We start from the raw sequence: 18527 nt of genomic DNA on the forward strand, positions 1-18527 counted from the left end.
GTAATAATTATTATCTCGGTAAGAGAGGGGGCAAAGGATCCACAGGATGTCATTCAGGAATCCGTTTTCAGATATCACAGAACAAGCTGCAAAAATGTCCCACAGCTTTCTGATTTAATTAAGTGAAGAAGGCAAAAAAAGAAAAAAAAAAAGACTTTCACAGTTCACACGCCTGGATCATAGAAGGGTCTACATGAAACATGATTTTTTTACAAGGCATTTTAGAAACCCCTAGAGTTACAGAACCCTCTTTCAATAGCATAATTTTCCCCGTTTCTCCCAGGATATTGTACAATCAACTAACAGGGTGCAGCATTTTTGCCAGCTAAAGAATGTGGGCAGCTTTGATCAGAATTCACAATAATATATGTCCCTTGTGTGATAAATGATTTACTGCTGAGGATAAGTGGATATAATCTTTCATTATGTATGACATTCATCAGCAACAAGGAAGCTTTGGACTGAATAGAAAGTGATTTCATATTAAAAGCCTCATGCAACTCAGACTGAGATAAAAGTGAGGTCTGGCCTTAAAAAAAAACAAAATAGCACAGGCATGTAGGTTTAAATGGATGCTCAGTCAAATATAATCGTTATTCTAAGTTTGAAAATCTGTTCGGGGTAGAAACCAGGGAATTATGTGACTGGAGTAACTTTTACACAAAAAGCCCCATTCCATAGCCATACTATTCTACTCAATTAAGGGTGTCATAGGAACAACTTTGGAAACTGAGAATAATGACAGAGGCAGGGAGGAGACAGAACAGGTGGGGTGTAGGGTAAAGGACTTAAATTCCCATTATCCCGAGAAAGTCATGACCCATCTCTAAAGGAGAAAAAAAAAAAATCAAGAACTAGGGGCTTAATATGTTATTTAGAGATAGAAAATTAAGAAACAGTAAAGTCGGGCGGCGCCTGTGGCTCAGTGAGCAGGGCCCCGGCCCCATATACCGAGGGTGGCGGGTTCAAACCCAGCCCCGGCCAAACTGCAACAACAACAACAACAATAATAAAATAGCCGGGCGTTGTGGCGGGCAGCTGTAGTCCCAGCTACTCGGGAGGCTGAGGCAAGAGAATCGCCTAAGCCCAGGAGTTAGAGGTTGCTGTGAGCTGTGTGACGCCACGGCACTCTACTGAGGGTAATAAAGTGAAACTCTGTCTCCACAAAAAAAAAAAAAAAAGAAAAAAAGAAACAGGAAAGTCAAAAGGAAAATGGTTTAATAACCTTGCTTGTGTGCATGGGGGAATTAGGGCTGGGGATTTTGGAGCAGAAGGACAAGTCCCTGGCTGGTGGCTCTTCATTAAAATTTAAAAAAATGCATTTAATGATGATATAAATATAAGATGCAGCAAATAGTTGTAAAAAATGACTCAAGTTCTTTGCTTTGCTGACTCTTTATGACCCTGTTCTAATTGCTCAACTTCATTTGATTGTCAATGACAAGAATACCCCAGTATTATATGTACCTTAGACACCCCAAAATAAAAAAAGAGTTCAAATTAAACTAGATCCAAGTATTGAGTCTGGCCCAGCTATAAATAGTTTCTGATATTGTAGAATGACACAGAGAGAAGAAATCATAAAGAACGACTGTTTCAACCACTTCATTTTGTGTGTGGGGAAACTGGGAAACAAAAACGAGGAGCCCTGCCCCGACATCAAAGGGCATAATGGGTCGAATACAGATTAGGCTAACACTTGTTCTATTTTAAATCCAGTGCTCTTTCTTCCAGTTCACACTTCCTCTTAAAAAGCAAAGACTTATTCCTAAATCTACACGCCCCACTACATGCCAAATTTTTCTGAATCTTTCCAATGAGAACATATGTTCTTTTGGAGAGCAGTGAAATCAACTGGCTAGAATTTCTGGTAACATATTCCCTCCTTTTTTTTTTTTTTTCTTTTTCCTGGTAACAAAGCAAGGTCAAAAAGAGGTTGCAGTATCAAAGCTACTAGCTTGTGCAAGATTGGATAGTGGAACGTATTATTCCAAACCTGAGTGTCATATGGCAACCGAGCATGAATAAGGATGGGTAAACTAGAGAAGGCATATTAAGGAATATTCTTTCAAACTGTGATATGGATACAGTTGTTGACTTTTGTTTAAAATAAAGCGAAATGCAACTTGGCACAAGTAAGTTGACAAAAATTAAGTAGAGACCCATAATTCAGTACATTAAATATATAAGTCAAATCAGAGGAATGTTATTTAACTGGAGAGTTTGACAAGTTGAAATGAAAACTCAGAAGATAAGCAGTGACTCAAAACCAATAAATACACTATGATCATTTTCCTCTAACATTAAAAAAGAGAGAGGCCGGGTGTGGTGGCTCATGACGGTAATCCCAGCATTTGGGAGGCCAAGGCGGGGGGATTGCCTGAGCTCACAGGTTGGAGACTAGCCTGAGCCAGAGTCAGAGTGAGACCCCATCTCTAAAAACAGCTGGGTGTTGTGGCAGGTGGCTGTAGTTTTAGCTACTCGGGAGGCTGAGGCAAGAGAATCACTTGAGCCCAAGAGTTTGAGCTATGACACCACGGCACTCTACTGAAGGTGACAAAGTGAGACTCTGTCTCCACAAAAAAGAGACAGATATTTAGTTAATCCAGTGATGGATGATTTATATGATATTCCTATATGTCTTCTACCTAGGAATAAATTGCCCAGACAGTACTATCAGAAATTATTTCCACATCATGTAGTGTAATAGATGAAGAGAGACCCAACCTTTTTGAAGACTCACTATATGTAAAACCCAAGTGCCAAGAGCTTTAGAAAGGTTAGACTAAAGTAACTCTCATGACACCGATGAAAAAGAGATGTTCTTACCATAATTTTATAGATTTGGAGACAAAAGTTAAAAGAAATTAACCTCTGGCAGAGCCCATAGCTCAGTGGGTAGGGCACTGGCCATGTACACCGAGGCTGAGGCTGGCAGATTCAAATTCATCCTGGGCCAGCTAAATAACAACAACAACTTCAACAAAAAAATAGCTGGGCGTTGTGGTGAGTGCCTGTAATCCCAGCGACTTGGGAGGCAAAGGCAAGAGAATCGCCTAAGCCCAAGAGTTTAAGGTTGCTGTGAACTGTGCTTCCATTGCACTCTACCCAGGGTGACAACTTGAGACTCTGTCTCAAAATAAATAAATAAATAAATAAATAAATAAATAAATAAATAAATAAACCTCTGTGTCCCAATGGATCTGGGAAAGCATCTATTACAATGTGGATTTGGCTTCAAAGTTAAACTGACTCTACAGACTATGCTTATTTTTTCTATTTCTGATTGTAATAAACCATTGAGATAGTGTTATATATATTTTCTCAAGTGCTGCATTTTATAATTAATGTTCTTTTGAGGAAGGTCTGGCCTATCTTTTTATCCTTGTACAGATAAAGATTAAACTAAGAGTCCAACGATTTGCCCACAGTCATTTAATGGCATAATTTAATCAATTTGAACATGCCTAAAAGAAAAATACAATGATATTTAATATAGGTTTAGCCTTAATAATGTGTTATCATATTCTAACCTCTCAATTTATATTCTCATCCAAGATTAAATACACTTAGAAAGCAAGAGTTACTATATCTGGACATAGAAACCTCTTTCAATATCTAAAATTAAGACAGTTAATAAAGAAAATTGATTGCACGGGTGAAGAAAGGCTACAAAGCTAAACCGGGGATGGTAAGGTAACAGGGATTGGTGATGACTTGAAACCACCATTCTAACCCTGAGGTTGAAAGGAGAAAGGGAGAAATTTGTGTCAAGGAACTGAGGGTGAAGCCAGTGGGTCTAATAGACAGGAGCTGGAACCCTAGACAAACCTGGCTACTGTTGTAAGTGAACCAAGAAACAAGGAGAACAGAAAGAGATGGAAGGCAAAGATCCAGTGCTTTCTATTGGCCAACTCCCTCCAGAAGCCACTGGTCAAGAAAGCCTACAAAATACAAGTTTCTAAGACAGAGATCAAAGTAGAATTAGGGCCAGGGAATGGGTCTAAGAGCAAACAGGTAACTGATCAGCAGGGTTCATCATGTATCCTTTACAGCCCATGCTAAGGTGTATATCTATGTCTATACAACATAAACACCCATGCATGTTTGGGTATTTATGTTGAGAGTCTTCGCCTATCATCACTGTAGATAATAGAGATCTTGATGAACTTACCAAAACTATAATAGCGAACCTCTTTATCAGTCTTCATTAGGGACCTTTACTATTTCTTCCAATCCACACCCACCTCTTCCCACGACAAACACCCTCAACTAATTGCACATGAAGAGGTAAACACTCCAGCACTTTGGGGACACTGATTTATCCCTCTGGGCACTCATTTCCTCCTTTGCCAACAGGCTATTCGCCCTTGTCTGGTGCTCAAAGGAAACCAGTGCCTATTCATAACTTAAAGCTCACGAACTCTTTTGAAGATAAAAAGCTCCAGTTTTCTTCTCATTTTTGTCTTAGCTTTAAATTGTAAAATAAAAGCTGCATTATTTAAAGGTTCCTGGGGGATTTATTACTAACTTCTACCTAAAAAAAAAAAAAAAAGAAAGAAAAGAAACACTCACACTACAATTACAACTTTAATGACCTACTCTAAAACTTCCCAAGGCTACAACATAATTAGTCGATTTTATAATTAGTACCTTAGAAAAAAAATCATTTGTCAAAAGTAAATAAGAAGTGGACACGGCTCTTGAAAGTAATTTACATCATTTGATATAGAAAAGGGAAAACTCGTATTTATCACTTACCTACAATTTTCCAGATTCTACACTACACATGGTACAAAATTAACTGTATATTCAGCCCGGTATGGTTAGGTCAGCATTGTTTAATTTATTATTTTAAAGATGAAAAATTGGACATTTGCAATGATTTCATCAATTCACAGAGCTAGTAAGCTTTGATGTTGTGGTTTGTGCCCAGGGCTTTTGGTTCATGAGTTTTCATTGCCAAATATTTAAACACTTTTTTTTGTTTGTTTGTTTTTGAGACAGAGTCTCACTGGAACCCTGAGTAGAATATCATGGCATCATAGCTCATAGCAACCTCAAGCTCTTGGGCTCCCGTGGTCATCTTGCCTCAGTTTTTTTTTTTTTTTTTGGTAGAGACAGAGTCTCCCTTTACTGCCCTTGGTAGACGTGGCGTCACATGGCTCACAGCAACCTCCAGCTCTTGGGCTTACGTGATTCTCTTGCTTCAGCCTCCCGAGCAGCTGGGACTACAGGCTTGCCTCAGTTTTTTAATTTTTTTTAGTAAAGACAGTGTCTTACTCTTGCTCAGTCTTGTCTTGAACTCCTGAGCTTAAGCAATCTCCCCACCTTGGCCTCTGGAACACTTTTAAATTATTATTTTTTTCTTTTCCCACAGATGTCAACGTGTACACTAGAAATTTTTGTGTGAACATTAACACTTTGAACAAGAAGCAGATATCAAATATAAAAGAAATAAGCAGAAGAATAAAGATGACCATCTTCTCTGGGATATAGAAACTACACCTGGACTAGGAGGTGTACTTGTAGGTGTCAAGCTTTCATAGGAACATCAAAATGAATTATTCAGAGGAATAGTTGGTGAATAGCAGAACTGGAGTTAGCCCCCTTTGATGGGGAGAAAGTGTGGTGTTTGTCGTCCCATAACTGATAGCTGTCTTAGGACAGTGGATTTAGTCTTGTTTTGTGAATCCTCGACATACAGAGGAGCTACAAGAGAGTGGGAGTGGTTGGGTCAGACATTAGCTCAGTGTACAGAAAGACTTTTCTTTTCTTTTTTTTTTTTTTTATTGTTGGAGATTCATTGAGGGTACAATAAGCCAGGTTACACTGATTGCAACAGAAAGACTTTTCAACAGAGCCGTAAAGAAATGGAATAGTTTCAGGTGGTGCCTGTGGCTCAAAGGAATAGGGCCCCGGCCCCATATCCCGGAGGTGGTGGGTTCAAACCCAGCCCTGGCCAAAAACTGCAAAATAAAAAAAGAAAAGAAAAGAAATGGAAAGGTTTCTGCCACTGGCAGTGTTAGAGCAGAGCCCTGAGAGCACTTGGCTGAGAGATCCCTGTACACTCAATGCTCAAAACTGGCATGGTTGGAGATGATGTAAAAATGTTCTCTAAAGCATGACATGGTATCTTTTCTATGGCTGAAGAAGCAGATGATGCCAGAAACACTGTTTGCATAGATAGTATTCTATCTTTAAAAGCCACGATCATGGTTTAGTATGAAAAGATTATTTATATAATACAGGATCAGGGTGGAGGATCAAGCCTCAGATGGACCAATGTATTTCTAGATGTAAAGCTTACTTAATGTCAGTGCAATTCCACATTCTTCAAGGTATTTTACTTTTTTCTCTATTTTGGTTATTGCCACCCTAACATGTGGTTTCTTTGTGAATAATCTGTAGACTACTTGATTTCACATTCATCTCACACTAACCAATAAAAGAAGTAGTAGAAAACCCATTCTAATTTACAAATATGCAGTCCCACAGTAATACATTTCTTTTCATTGATTAAATAGAAACCATTTTTCTCAATAAATGGTTTTTAAAATTATTTGATTCAATATTAAATAATCTGAGCCTCTACATATATTATAGTGATCAGAGCATTTGAATTTACTGTTACAAGGAGATAATTTATTTTAAGACCAGTTCATCAGTATGGATCCTTTAAATTACATATACAGACCTTTGCAATCAGTTGTAATCAGTTTCTACCTTAATTTGCTTCCCAAGATGTTATTAGACTTGGAATAGATACTGAGTGTTAAGTGTTGAGAGTCTCTAGGGCAGGCGTCCTCAAACTGCGGCCCGCGGGCCACATGAAGTGGTGTGAATTGTATTTGTCCCCATTTTGTTTTTTACTTCAAAATAAGATATGTGCAGTGTGCATAGGAATTTGTTCATAGTTTTTTTTTTTGTTTTTTGTTTTTTTTTTTAACTATAGTCCGGCCCTCCAATGGTCTGAGGGACAGTGAATTGGCCCCCTGTTTAAAAAGTTTGAGGATGCCTGCTCTAGGGCCTATGATTTCTTCTTTACACCTTTCCACAATAATTGTAAGTGCCTCTCCTGAAATGAATCAAGGCTTCATTTTGGTTTGGACAAAGGAGTGTTAATTTACTGGGTGTCACTAGAAATGACTTGAATTTTCATTTTATCATCATAATATTGTGACTCCTCCATCACTACACTTTTATTTTAATGGGACTTCTACAGGCAATCGGTTATCTGGAAATGTGTGCATTGAGTCTCAGAGTGAATGCTTTTGTGCAGAAGGCTAGAAGTGATCTCTCTCTCAGTCTCTCTCTGAGGTCCCTGCCCACTTTAACACATTACCATTCAGACATATGTTTAAGATGTGTTTTTATGTGTGTGTGTGTTTAAGAATAATTAGGTGTGAAAATATCTGTCTATATATGTATATGCATGTGTGTTTATGTACGTTTTCTACTGCTTCCATTTGCAAACTTGCCTCTTGATAAATATCAAGAATACACAGTTGGAAACAATCAAACATAGTTAATGTATTTTGAATAATTGAACTGTGAACTTTTCTGTGTCACAGCAGTGAGCCACTATTAGGTTCATAAGGCAAAAAATCACACAAATATACTTAAGAGTCAGTAATTAAGTAAACACTATATACATTGGAAAAGGAAAAAAGCTCTCTTCTGTCTAATTTTCCTCCTGTTAGACTATTAGCAATAGACATCAGTTTCTATTTAGGATTCGTAATGTTCTTATCAGATGTGAAAACTTGATCTTTTAATTAGGGTATGATCCACTCCGATTTCAGGGAGAATCAAAGGTAATCATAGTTAAACTGAAAAGAATAAAGCACATCTTCATATGCAATAAATATTAGATATAAATCAGAAGCAGAAACAATTGTTCTTAGTTTTTAGGAATAAGAAATATAAATGTGAAGGGCGATGACAGGGAAGAAGCATGACGTAAGGACAGTTCCACACCATGCAGAGTTGCCTCTGCCACCACTCCCAGCAGGCGCCTCAGTGTGGGGAGCAAGTCCACCTTGTCAGAGGAGTGTCTGTCCATATTTTCAGTAAAAAAAAATGATGAGAAGAGTTGAAATGACTTCTGTTTTTCAGAGGCAAGAATCAAGAGGCAGAATAATGAACAAATGTGAATTACATAAACCTTAGTGCAGCCATGTAGATTTCTATAATGGAGAGAGAGAACTGGCATGGGGGAAATTCGGGTTTAACACTAGATAATCCCAAAGTATATTATTTTTTTCACAAGGAAGTCCACCCAGCATAAAAAAAAACAAAACAAACAAACAAACAAACAAAAAACTACCAGAACCCAAGTGTGGATGCAACATCTCTATTTGTATTATTGGGGGGGGGGGTATCCTCAGCATTTTCCACACCCAGTGCAGTGGGAGAACAGTTTGGTTTCTCTACGTAAGTTTTCACACTGGAGAGAAAGCCTCATAGTCAGGGGGTTTCTCCTTGAATGACTTCAACATCTTTCAGATGCTCAGGGAAAAGCTTTGGCGGTATCCACACCTCCTCTTTTTCTCTCAGTCTCCTTATTCCAAAAGCAGGAATGGTAAGTACAAGGTGCTACCTTGAAGTACATGGAAACCCAATCACTTCTCCCCAAAGCCACTGCTCTAGCTCTTGTCCAGATTATCAACACAGCCCCTTTCTTGGTCTCCACGTTTCTACTTTGAATCCTTCATGCCTACGCGCAACATAAACGTCCAATAATCCTTTGAATACATATGTCAATTTATCTCATTCCCCAGACTGAGTCCCCAAGTCCTTGAAAGACTCCTCATGGTGGCCTTTTAAGGCTATGGACTCTTGTTCTGCTTCTAACCTATCTGTAGATTTCTTTTTCCGCAACACCAGTCCAGCCACTGTGGCTCCCTTGAAGTTTTCCAAAGTATCTCAGGAATAGTCTCATGTTCCAGCTGCCTAGAAAGCTCTTCCTCCAGGAATCCGCATGACTAATGCTCTCATGTCCTTAAGAGTCTGCTCATAAGGAGCCCTGACCTGATGAGCAACTTGAACGTTGCTACCTGACTCCCACTCCCTGAACCCAGCCTCTCTGCTCCCTCCACCATGTTTATCTTCTAACCCACAGCAACAACACCTCCTCAGAACTGGTTTTGGGACACAAACCATCTGCACCCAGCCAGGATTCACTGAGTGAGAAGTTCTGGGGGTGGAGAATAGCAATGTTGCTAACAACCTCTCTAGGTACTTCTGATGCATCTTAAAGTTTGAAATTCACTCTCCTATGGTAATATGTACTAAGTAATAAGATATGTGAATATTAGCTAATGGGAAAATGTTGGAAGCTTTCCCTTTCACATCACAGAGAAATTAAGAATACCTGCTCTCTACACTTTCATTAGACAGTGTACTGGTGGTTTTAGCTAGCAAAATAACAAAAGATACCAACTTGTTATTTTTCAATATTAGTATAACCTTTATAAAACTCTTAAAATTAATAATGCATTTCATTTATTTTATTTGATAGAACATAATACCAAAAAAAAAAATCCCTTCTTTTCTCTATTCTGAGAACAAAGATTTAGTAAAAATATACATATTTTTAAAAGTTATTCAAAATAGCAACCCAAACTGCCTTGGAATGTACCTAGCCAATGACACATAAGCTCCTTTTGGGATGGAGTTGAAACACATTCTTCTTAGTAAAGTATCACAAGAATGGAAAAGCAAATATCCAATGTACTCAATACAATAATATGAAGCCAACACACCCACACAAAAGAAAAGCTCAATTCAATTCAAGTTGGGGAGAGGAGGAGGGTGGAGGAAGTTGAGGAAGGAGGGAGGGGGATCGGTGTGATCCCACCTAACGGGGTACATGGCACACCTCCTTGGGTTGGGACACAACTACAATAGGGAACGTACCTAACAAATACAAACATTGTAACCTAATCCTTTGTACCCTCATTTTAATCTGAAATTTATAAAAAGATTGTTGTTTCATATAAAAAAAGAAAAATTATAAAATCACATAAAAGAGATAAAAAAGATTTATATTGTGTAATTTGCAGAAATATAGATACATATCATTTTCCCAAATGGAAAGAACAACATTATAAAATCTCATTTCTATGAAATTTATCTATAAATTAAATGTAATTTCACCACGTGTTTGTGTGTGCATTTATGTATGATCCAAAAAACTAGACAGAACTCTAAAGTGTGAAAACAGCATGTTTATAAATAAATCTTTCAAGACATACACAATGGGGTACAAGGGAATTTACCCTATAAGATATAAAGACTGGTAGTAAAGACAGTGTAACGTGATAAGAAGACCCATGGTAGAGAATAGAGAGAACAGAAATACAGACAGATGCAGACATTAGTGCAATAGTTATGCAGCATTAGCGGAAGCAGAGGGTAGAGGGAGACCCACACAGGAGGGATAGTAGGACTACTAATCACACATGTAGAATAAAGGTTTAAATCACATACACAAACATATATGTGGGATAAGTCCACATATATCACGTACTTAAATAAGAAAAATGAAACTTAACAGAATTCAGAAGAAAATATAGGAAGAAGCTATCATGATGAATCTAGGCTACAGATTAATTTATTAAATAAGAAAGAGAAGAAAAAAATCATTAAAAACCAATTTCTTTGACTTCTTAACACACACAAAAAAACAAAAGCAAACATTTCTACACAATTAAAAGTCACAAAAACAAAATGCCAAAAGATAGCCACAGATAGTAAGATCATTGCAAAGCATACATTCCAAAGTTGTACTTTTATGAATGTGTAAAATCTCTTAAAGCAAGTAAGAAAAGGAAAAATAAAGAGATATGAGCAAAGGACATTGGCATGTAAATAGCAAAAGAAGAAACCCAAGTGGCCCATCCCCTAAAAAAAAATACTTTATTTATTCTAAGAGACAGAATCTCACGCTGTTGCTCAAGTTGGAATGCAATGGCATGATCATCACAGCTCAATGCAGCCTTGAACTCTTGGGCTCCAGGTGATGCTCTCACCTCAACCTCTCCAGTTGCCAGGATCAGAGGCATGAGCCAGTGCACTCAGTGCAAACATCAATTCTTCCTCTTGGCAAATTATGGGGACATAGTGTGTGATTGGTGCAATAATTTTGAAGAATAGCATAAAATGTTCACTTAACATGTCTCAGCAGCTCCATTTCTTGCTATGTGCCTGTGAAGGAATTCTTAGGCTTGTGCAGAAGATAAGTGCAAGAATGTTAATGGCAGCATTCACATTAATTGTGAAAACTGGAAGCAGCCAAAATGACTATAAAGTGAATATGCGTAAATAAGAATAGATTGTTCAAAAAGTGCAATGGACTGCAAGTCTGGAGTAAAAGCGAATAGACTGCTTCTCGGTTGAGATGCACAGGCTTCTTGCTAGTGCTTGGCTCCAAATAATTATTTGTAATGGTTAAAATATAAAAGAGTAACTACAAAAACAGCTTCTGATTTGAAGACCAGAAAAGATTTAGAAACCTGAAGCAGTGAGTGGTTATGTTGGATTTATTAACTCTAGACCCAGGTGCTGGGAGATTGGACTTCATTCAGCACCTTCAGGTTGACGAGGGCTAAAAGAGATCCCCTGGATCAGGGAGACAGAATGAGGCTCTCTGCTTGAAACTAGAGGACAGGGTGTGGGCTTACCCATTCCAGAAAAAAAAAAAAACTTACCACCACTGGAGAAGGGAAGGGGAGAGGGAAGGAAAAGGGAGCCAGTGATTCTAGCTCTAGAGTAGCACTGTCCAAAGGAATGTCTGCCATGATGGAAAAGAGCTGTGTATTACAGTAGGCATTAGAAACAACCAGTTAGGGGTGGTGCCTGTGGCTCAAGGAGTAGGGTGCCGGCCCCATATACAGGATGTGGTGAGTTCAAACCGCCCTCCCCAGTCAAAAGCTGCAAAGAAAAAAAAGCAACCGGCTAGTGAGACTAGAAAACTGCATTTTACATTTAATTTAACTGATTAAAAATTAAATTTAAATCTATAAGTGAGTATTGTCTACCTGGATCGACAGTGTATCTTTTAAATAACCTAAAGAACTATGGAGAAGTGAGGACTGGGATGCAGACCTCAAGAGCCGACTGAAGACTTCTGGCCATTCTGGGATGGGATCTGCGCTCCCCAGTATCACCACCTTATAAAACCTGGTTCTGAATAGGCTGCTCAGGGAGTCCCAGAGGCATTGTCAACAGCATTGCAGAGATAGATGAGCATCAAGGAAAGTAACAGGAAGAAAGAGAAGGAGAAAAATGTGAATACTCTCATCCCACAAAAGGCGGCTCAAATGTTCAAAACATAAGGGGAACCTGAATCTTATAAAAGACAGTCAATTACACCTGCAGATAAAATGATTTTATTTCACCACTTGACAAACGTTTTGGAAGATGTTTAATATAGTCAATGACATATATTAAATTGAAACAAACCAACCAGAACAAAGAAAAACCTGTTGTCTTACAGGTTAAGTTAAGGTTATAGAAATAAAAATATGTAGTATAATGTAATTATAGTACAACATAAATTAAAAAGTGTATTTGATGGGTTGAACATAACTGGATACAGTTTAAAAACAAATTAGTGAATTGAAAGATGGTCCTGAGAAACATATTCCCAATGAAAGCCAGAGAGACAAAGGAATAAATCATCCAATACACGGCAAGACAGAAGGAGAGGCTGTAGTGTATGACAATAACCATGAGGAAAAAAATAGAGGTAATGGCAGAAGAACAGTATTTGAAAAAAATAACACCTGAGAATTATTATGATTGAAAAGAGATATGTGTTCTCCAACTAAAAAATACATTGAAAGTACTCAAACATGTAATTTTAACATAAGGTAAATCAATCCACAACTAGATATAGTGAAATTGAAGACTATCAGGAGTAAGGAGAAACCTGAAGCCAGCCAGTGGTGACCACAGGCAAAATTCGTGGAATGTTAAATTTTGAATTTATCATGATGACTACCTTGAGAAGAAATTAAATGAAGGGGAAATTTTTTTAAATGCTCGTTTATTTTTTTTCTTTTATTTGAGACAGTCTCAAAGTGGTCGCCCTGGGTAGAGTGCCTTGGCATCACAGCTCACAGCTACCTCCAACTCTTGTACTTAAGTGATTCTAGTGCCTCAGCCACCCAAGTAGCTGGGACTATAGGCGCCCGCCACAATGCCCAGCTATTTTTTTTTTTTTTTTTTTTGGTTGTAGTTGTCATTGTTACGTGGCAGGCCCAGGCTGGATTTGAACCCTCCTGCTCCAGTGTATGTGGCTAGCGCTCTAGCCACTGAGCTTCAAGCGCCGAGCCTGTTGTTCTATTTTTTTTAAAAGAACTTGAATTTGCTATGCAAACAACTATATGATAAAACTGAGTGGTAGGTGCAAAGTTGTTCATTTTGTTTTCTAAAATTTTTAGCCTTTCATTTTTGTTCTATATTCAGAATAAAATATTCAGAAACAATGAACTTGACATACACATGTCTAAATGGTTAGGTTTTAAAGTATGATATTGTATGGAAAAAAATTTTTAAAAATGTTTGTGTGGTGTGTATTAGCTTTAGAGCATCGTCCCTGCATGTGGGTAAAGCTATAAATATATTTCCAGGATGGAGACTCTCAAGGAATGAAAGTGGTTTATACAGTAAAGGAAGAAAATGTTCAAAAGGCTTTTGTTTTATCTCTATGTATTTTTTTAAATACAATAAGATTTGGAGCAAATTATTATTGATCATCTGAAGAATTGCCCCATCTGGAGACATAATGAAGAAGGGCATGGAAATATTGTATTCGAAGATTTTCAATATCAAAATGGTTAACTAGGCAATCACCTTGGAAACTTTTTCAAGTTTCACATGTCTCCCTGGAGATTTTAATGTGACATTTTGGGCAAGTATGCCTTCTGTTGCCCTAACCACCCACCAGCAGTATTTAACATTGCTACTCTAATGAGCCCTCATTGCTGAAGTGATTGTCACAAATCCCTAAGATATGCCTACTTGCAAAATGTTGTGGTCGATTGTTGTAGATTGAGGAAAAATAAAATAAAGGGAGTGGGTGGTTGCTCAGTGATTGGAGAACTTGAGGGCCAGGTGCTGGCTGTCCCTGTGGCTGGCTACACCATCAGAGAGGAACTCCAGACCTCCCAAATTTCTAAATATATATTTGACCATCCAGTTCATCAAGCTAGAAGGACAAATATATTTTAATTAATAGTTTTTAAATCATTAAGTTTTAATATATGGTATGTTGGTTTCTGTGGTTGCCCCAGAGTATTTAATAAGAAAAAAATGGGAGCATAACTTGACACAGGCTCCATATAAATTCTAATTCTAGGACAGGTGAATAGGAAATTGGCAGGCAAACATAAGACCTTGTTGTGCAAATGCCAAAAGGAAAAATATGCTTCAACGTAGATGGATCACTTGGATAGATTTTTTTCCCTGGGCAGAACTGCCTTTCTTTTTTCTTCTTCATGTAAATGGTAAAGATAAAGCTTATCTCCAAATTTGCTTTGTTCTACCTCCATAACAAACCAACACTGTAAACATTCTCAGGAGCATCGATTAACTCCTTCCAAATAGAGTTATGCAGGGTTTTATGCTTGGGAGAAAACACTTCTGGAGCCTGCAGCTTGGAACAGAGGAGGGAATGAAGTGGTGGCAAGTGCAGGTACCAGGCTGGCTGAAGAAAATGCACCTGTCACCTAACTACTAGTGAGCCTTACATTTGAGCCTGTATCAGAATACCCTGAGGGCTTATTAACAATCAGATTGCTAGGCCTTACCCCCAGATACCAGATAGCCTCGGATCAAAGCCCTTGATACTCAAGGCAATGCCCAAGGGCCAGTAGCCTTCCCATTACAGAGTGAAAGTAAATTATTATCCCTTACTCTAATCAGACTGGATTTTAAGTCATTCTCTAGGTGCTTTATGTGGCATTGAAGTTTGAGAAGCACTAACCCAAAGGGCTTGTCTTGAATCTGAAGATCATGAAATTCAAATACCAGAGAATCTACATTCCCCTTTTCTTTTTATTTATTTATTTAGTTATTGCAGTTTTGGCCTGGGCCGGATTTGAACCTGCCACCCCTGCTATATGGGGCCAGCACCCTACTCCTTGAGCCACAGGCGCCACCCTACATTTCCCTTTTCAATCATGTTTTTCCCGTATATAAATTATGGTTTTGTCTACTCTTGTTTCTCCGGCAAACTAATTCTGTATGCAATAGATTTTCAGAATTTTCAGTCAAATGACTGCTGCCACCTAATTATTTGTGAGCACTATTACAAATCTATTTCTATTTTTGCATTATTTCTAATGTTCAGCAATTTGAGTGGGATTGGCATTAATGTACAGGGTGTCCATAAAGTTCATGTATAATTTTAAATTGCATCCTATTTTTTAAAATTTTTTTGAGACAGAATCTCACTATGTTGTGTTGGGTAGAGTGCTGTGGCATCACAGCTCACAGCAACCTCAAACTCTTGAGCTTAAGCCTCCCAAGTATCTGGGACTACAGGCACTTGCCACAATGCCTAGCTATTTTTTGGTTGTAGTTGTCATTGTTGTTTGGCAAGCCCATGCTGGATTCAAACCCGCCAGCTCTGGTGTATGTGGCTGGCACCCCAGCTGCTGAGCTACAGGCACCGAATCAAAATTGCATACTATTTTAAATTGCACATGCATTTTATGGGACATGTGCTCATCCTACCTTTTGATATAATAATCTGAGAATATTCTTTAGAAGGAAGATTTTAACAACTATACAAACAATTGGATTATGAGTTGAATAAAGTCTCAAATATAAACATCTTAAAATCTTTGAATGGACAACCTTTTACAAATGAGCAAATTGCAAATGCCATTGGGTATAATCATATAGTAGCATTTACAAAACTTGGAAGATGAAGAAACATCAACAGACTGGAGGTGGTCACATATGCTTATTTCAAAGGGATGAAAACAGATTTGCATAAGTAACACCCAGAAGCGTGGTGGTATAAAATCATGAAGATTTATTACAAAGTTCCTTCATGACTTAGAATGATAAGATAAGCCAAACCAGCACAATTTTCACCTTTCCAGGAATAGACTAGTAAACTAGAAGAAGGGCACAGAGGAGTGCTTCTTGACTTCTAGCAGAGAAGATGATGTCATGGTGGGCAAGATGGAGGAATATGATCTGGCCCAGTCGATCTATGGTTTATGAAATCAACAACTGTCCCTCAAAAGTGCTAATATCAAGTTGGATGAAAGCCTCAGGAAGCATGCTGTGGGTGTGGCCCTTGCACTGTGCTCCCCCAAATTTATTATCAATTACTTGGGCAGTTAATGACAAAAATGTCTGAGGGTGCTGAGGCAGCAGGAGAAGGTCGCGAAAGCTATTACAGAAGAGCTAGCCAGATGAATGACACTCGGCTTAGACTCAAACATGTTCACAGAAGTGCACAGTCTGAAGGGAAGGATTCCAAAGATGGAAATTTAAATTTCAGAGGGTTATTCTTTTTGGTTAGGTTTGTACGAACAAAGTCTTGAGGTTCATTTAGTGGCACAAGACATAGAAATCAGAGATGTTTTGAAACAATTTGTAAAAGGTTCTTTAGCTGGTATTCAGGTAAGTGTGCTTCCTTTGTTAATGATAGAGGAATAAAGTTATCATGAATTAATTAATTAGGTGCCTAAGAAGAAAGACCTGATGTTTAGCAAAAAGAAGGTCTTTTGTTTGTCTAAATTCATTGTAACAACTCAGTGTAATAAATATGTATTTTTCATTGGGACAATAAAGTGGTGTTCAGAGGGCATCCCTGCTTAGATAGTTAGGTCAAATGTCTCAACCCGGGAATTTCTAAGTTTCTTATGCTATATAGTATATCAGGCATCTTGATGTGAAATAAATAATAAAACCCTCTACAAGTTTCCATTAAAGGAGTCAAATCTAACCTACAGAAGGGGGCCTGTCAGATGTGACTTCCTTAGTTACTGCTCAGATCTCCTGACAGGACCAGAAACACATGTTCATAAATATCTGTGGTTAGTGTTGACATGTTATTTCTGCAGTGAATTAAGGAATAAACCTTCTTTTTCTCCAAGAGTGATTTGAGGAACAGTAGTTCCTCGAGTTCTCATGATAGGCTCACTGAATATAAGTTTAGAAAAAACTACACGGGGTGGTTGGTACCTGTGGCTCAAAGAGTAGGGCACTAGCCCCATATACCAGAAAAAAAAAAAAAATAGAAACAACTAAGCTGAACAAAATTAAATAGCTAGCTGATTGGAAAATGTCTCAGAGTCTTTAATCTACCAATGTGTATGGTAGATATCTAGGGAGACATATAAAATGCCACATTTCCCTTATTTTATGTTACCACGAAAACTATCTTGTGCAACTAATTTATTATAAAATGTCCTTTAGGAAACACTTAACTAGAAAATGTCCAGGTTTCCTTTCATAGGAAATTTCTCCATATAATGTTATCCCTCCACTCACTTAGACTCCCAAAATGACAGGAAGGAATGAAGGAATGAGGGAGGGAGGGAAGAAAAATAAGGAAGGAAGGAGAAAGAAAAGGACAACAGGAAAAGAAATAAATAGCAATAGCAAAATCACTAGGCAGAATCAAAGCAAATCTGAACATAGCATTATTATACATATACCATTTTTCTTCACTATGTCAGTTATGACGGAAGAATTTGACTATAGTACTTTTTGGAAGTACATTCACCACACATATCGACATCTGATACAAACATTACGTCCTTTATTATTGACCCAGAAGATTCACTTTTGCAAAAGATCCCCAGCTCCGCATGCTGGGGTCTCTCAAGGGATAATTGCAGGATTTGACTCATGTCTTCCATTAGTTTTCAAGTGAGAGATCAGAGATGGACACCCCTGGTTGGCATTCACTGCTCCCCAATTCTTTCCACACCCAATTCTATGCTAAAAGTGCTGAAACTCTCAGGAACAGGGTTTGGGGCTCTGTTCCTTTCTAATCCTCACCATATCTGCCTCATCCCAACTCCCCTCTCTCCGTATGCCTATTCACCCTGTCAAGTTCTTCTTTTCCACTCACATAGTAGTGTGTGTATTGTACACATGCATATGCACATGCACACACACACACATACATGTACAATATTCCTAAACTAAACCATTTCATATGCATTACTTATCACTCTTTTGATGGAAAATACTATTTTAAGATTGTGGAAAATTCCTTTATTTTTCTCTCCAATTTCAAAATCAGTTGCTCTGGACTTTTAAATTATAGAGGTGAATTTTATAAACAATTTGTTTCCATGCTGCTTTAAAATCTTTTTTCTTCCATATTTGCAGTCGATTGTTTGTGTCTATCTCATACATTCTCATGAAGTGAATGGAGCTGTTACAGTCAGTATATAAAGAAGGGAATCCATGGGGCAATCCATTAAGTATTTAATAACTTTTGCAAGATGAATTACATCACAGCCTGGTTAGCATGGTGTGACTGT

The 18527-nt window shown here is 38.0% G+C and overlaps 1 protein-coding gene across 9 annotated transcripts in view; it reads right to left on the minus strand.

The window, feature by feature from the left end:
• NRG3 (neuregulin 3) overlaps window positions 1-18527 on the minus strand; it is a 1182620-nt gene that overhangs the window by 332204 nt on the left and 831889 nt on the right. The gene's annotated exons all lie outside the window — the stretch shown is intronic.

Source organism: Nycticebus coucang, chromosome 3, assembly GCF_027406575.1.
Source record: "Nycticebus coucang isolate mNycCou1 chromosome 3, mNycCou1.pri, whole genome shotgun sequence".
Classification (NCBI taxonomy): Eukaryota; Metazoa; Chordata; class Mammalia; order Primates; family Lorisidae; genus Nycticebus; species Nycticebus coucang.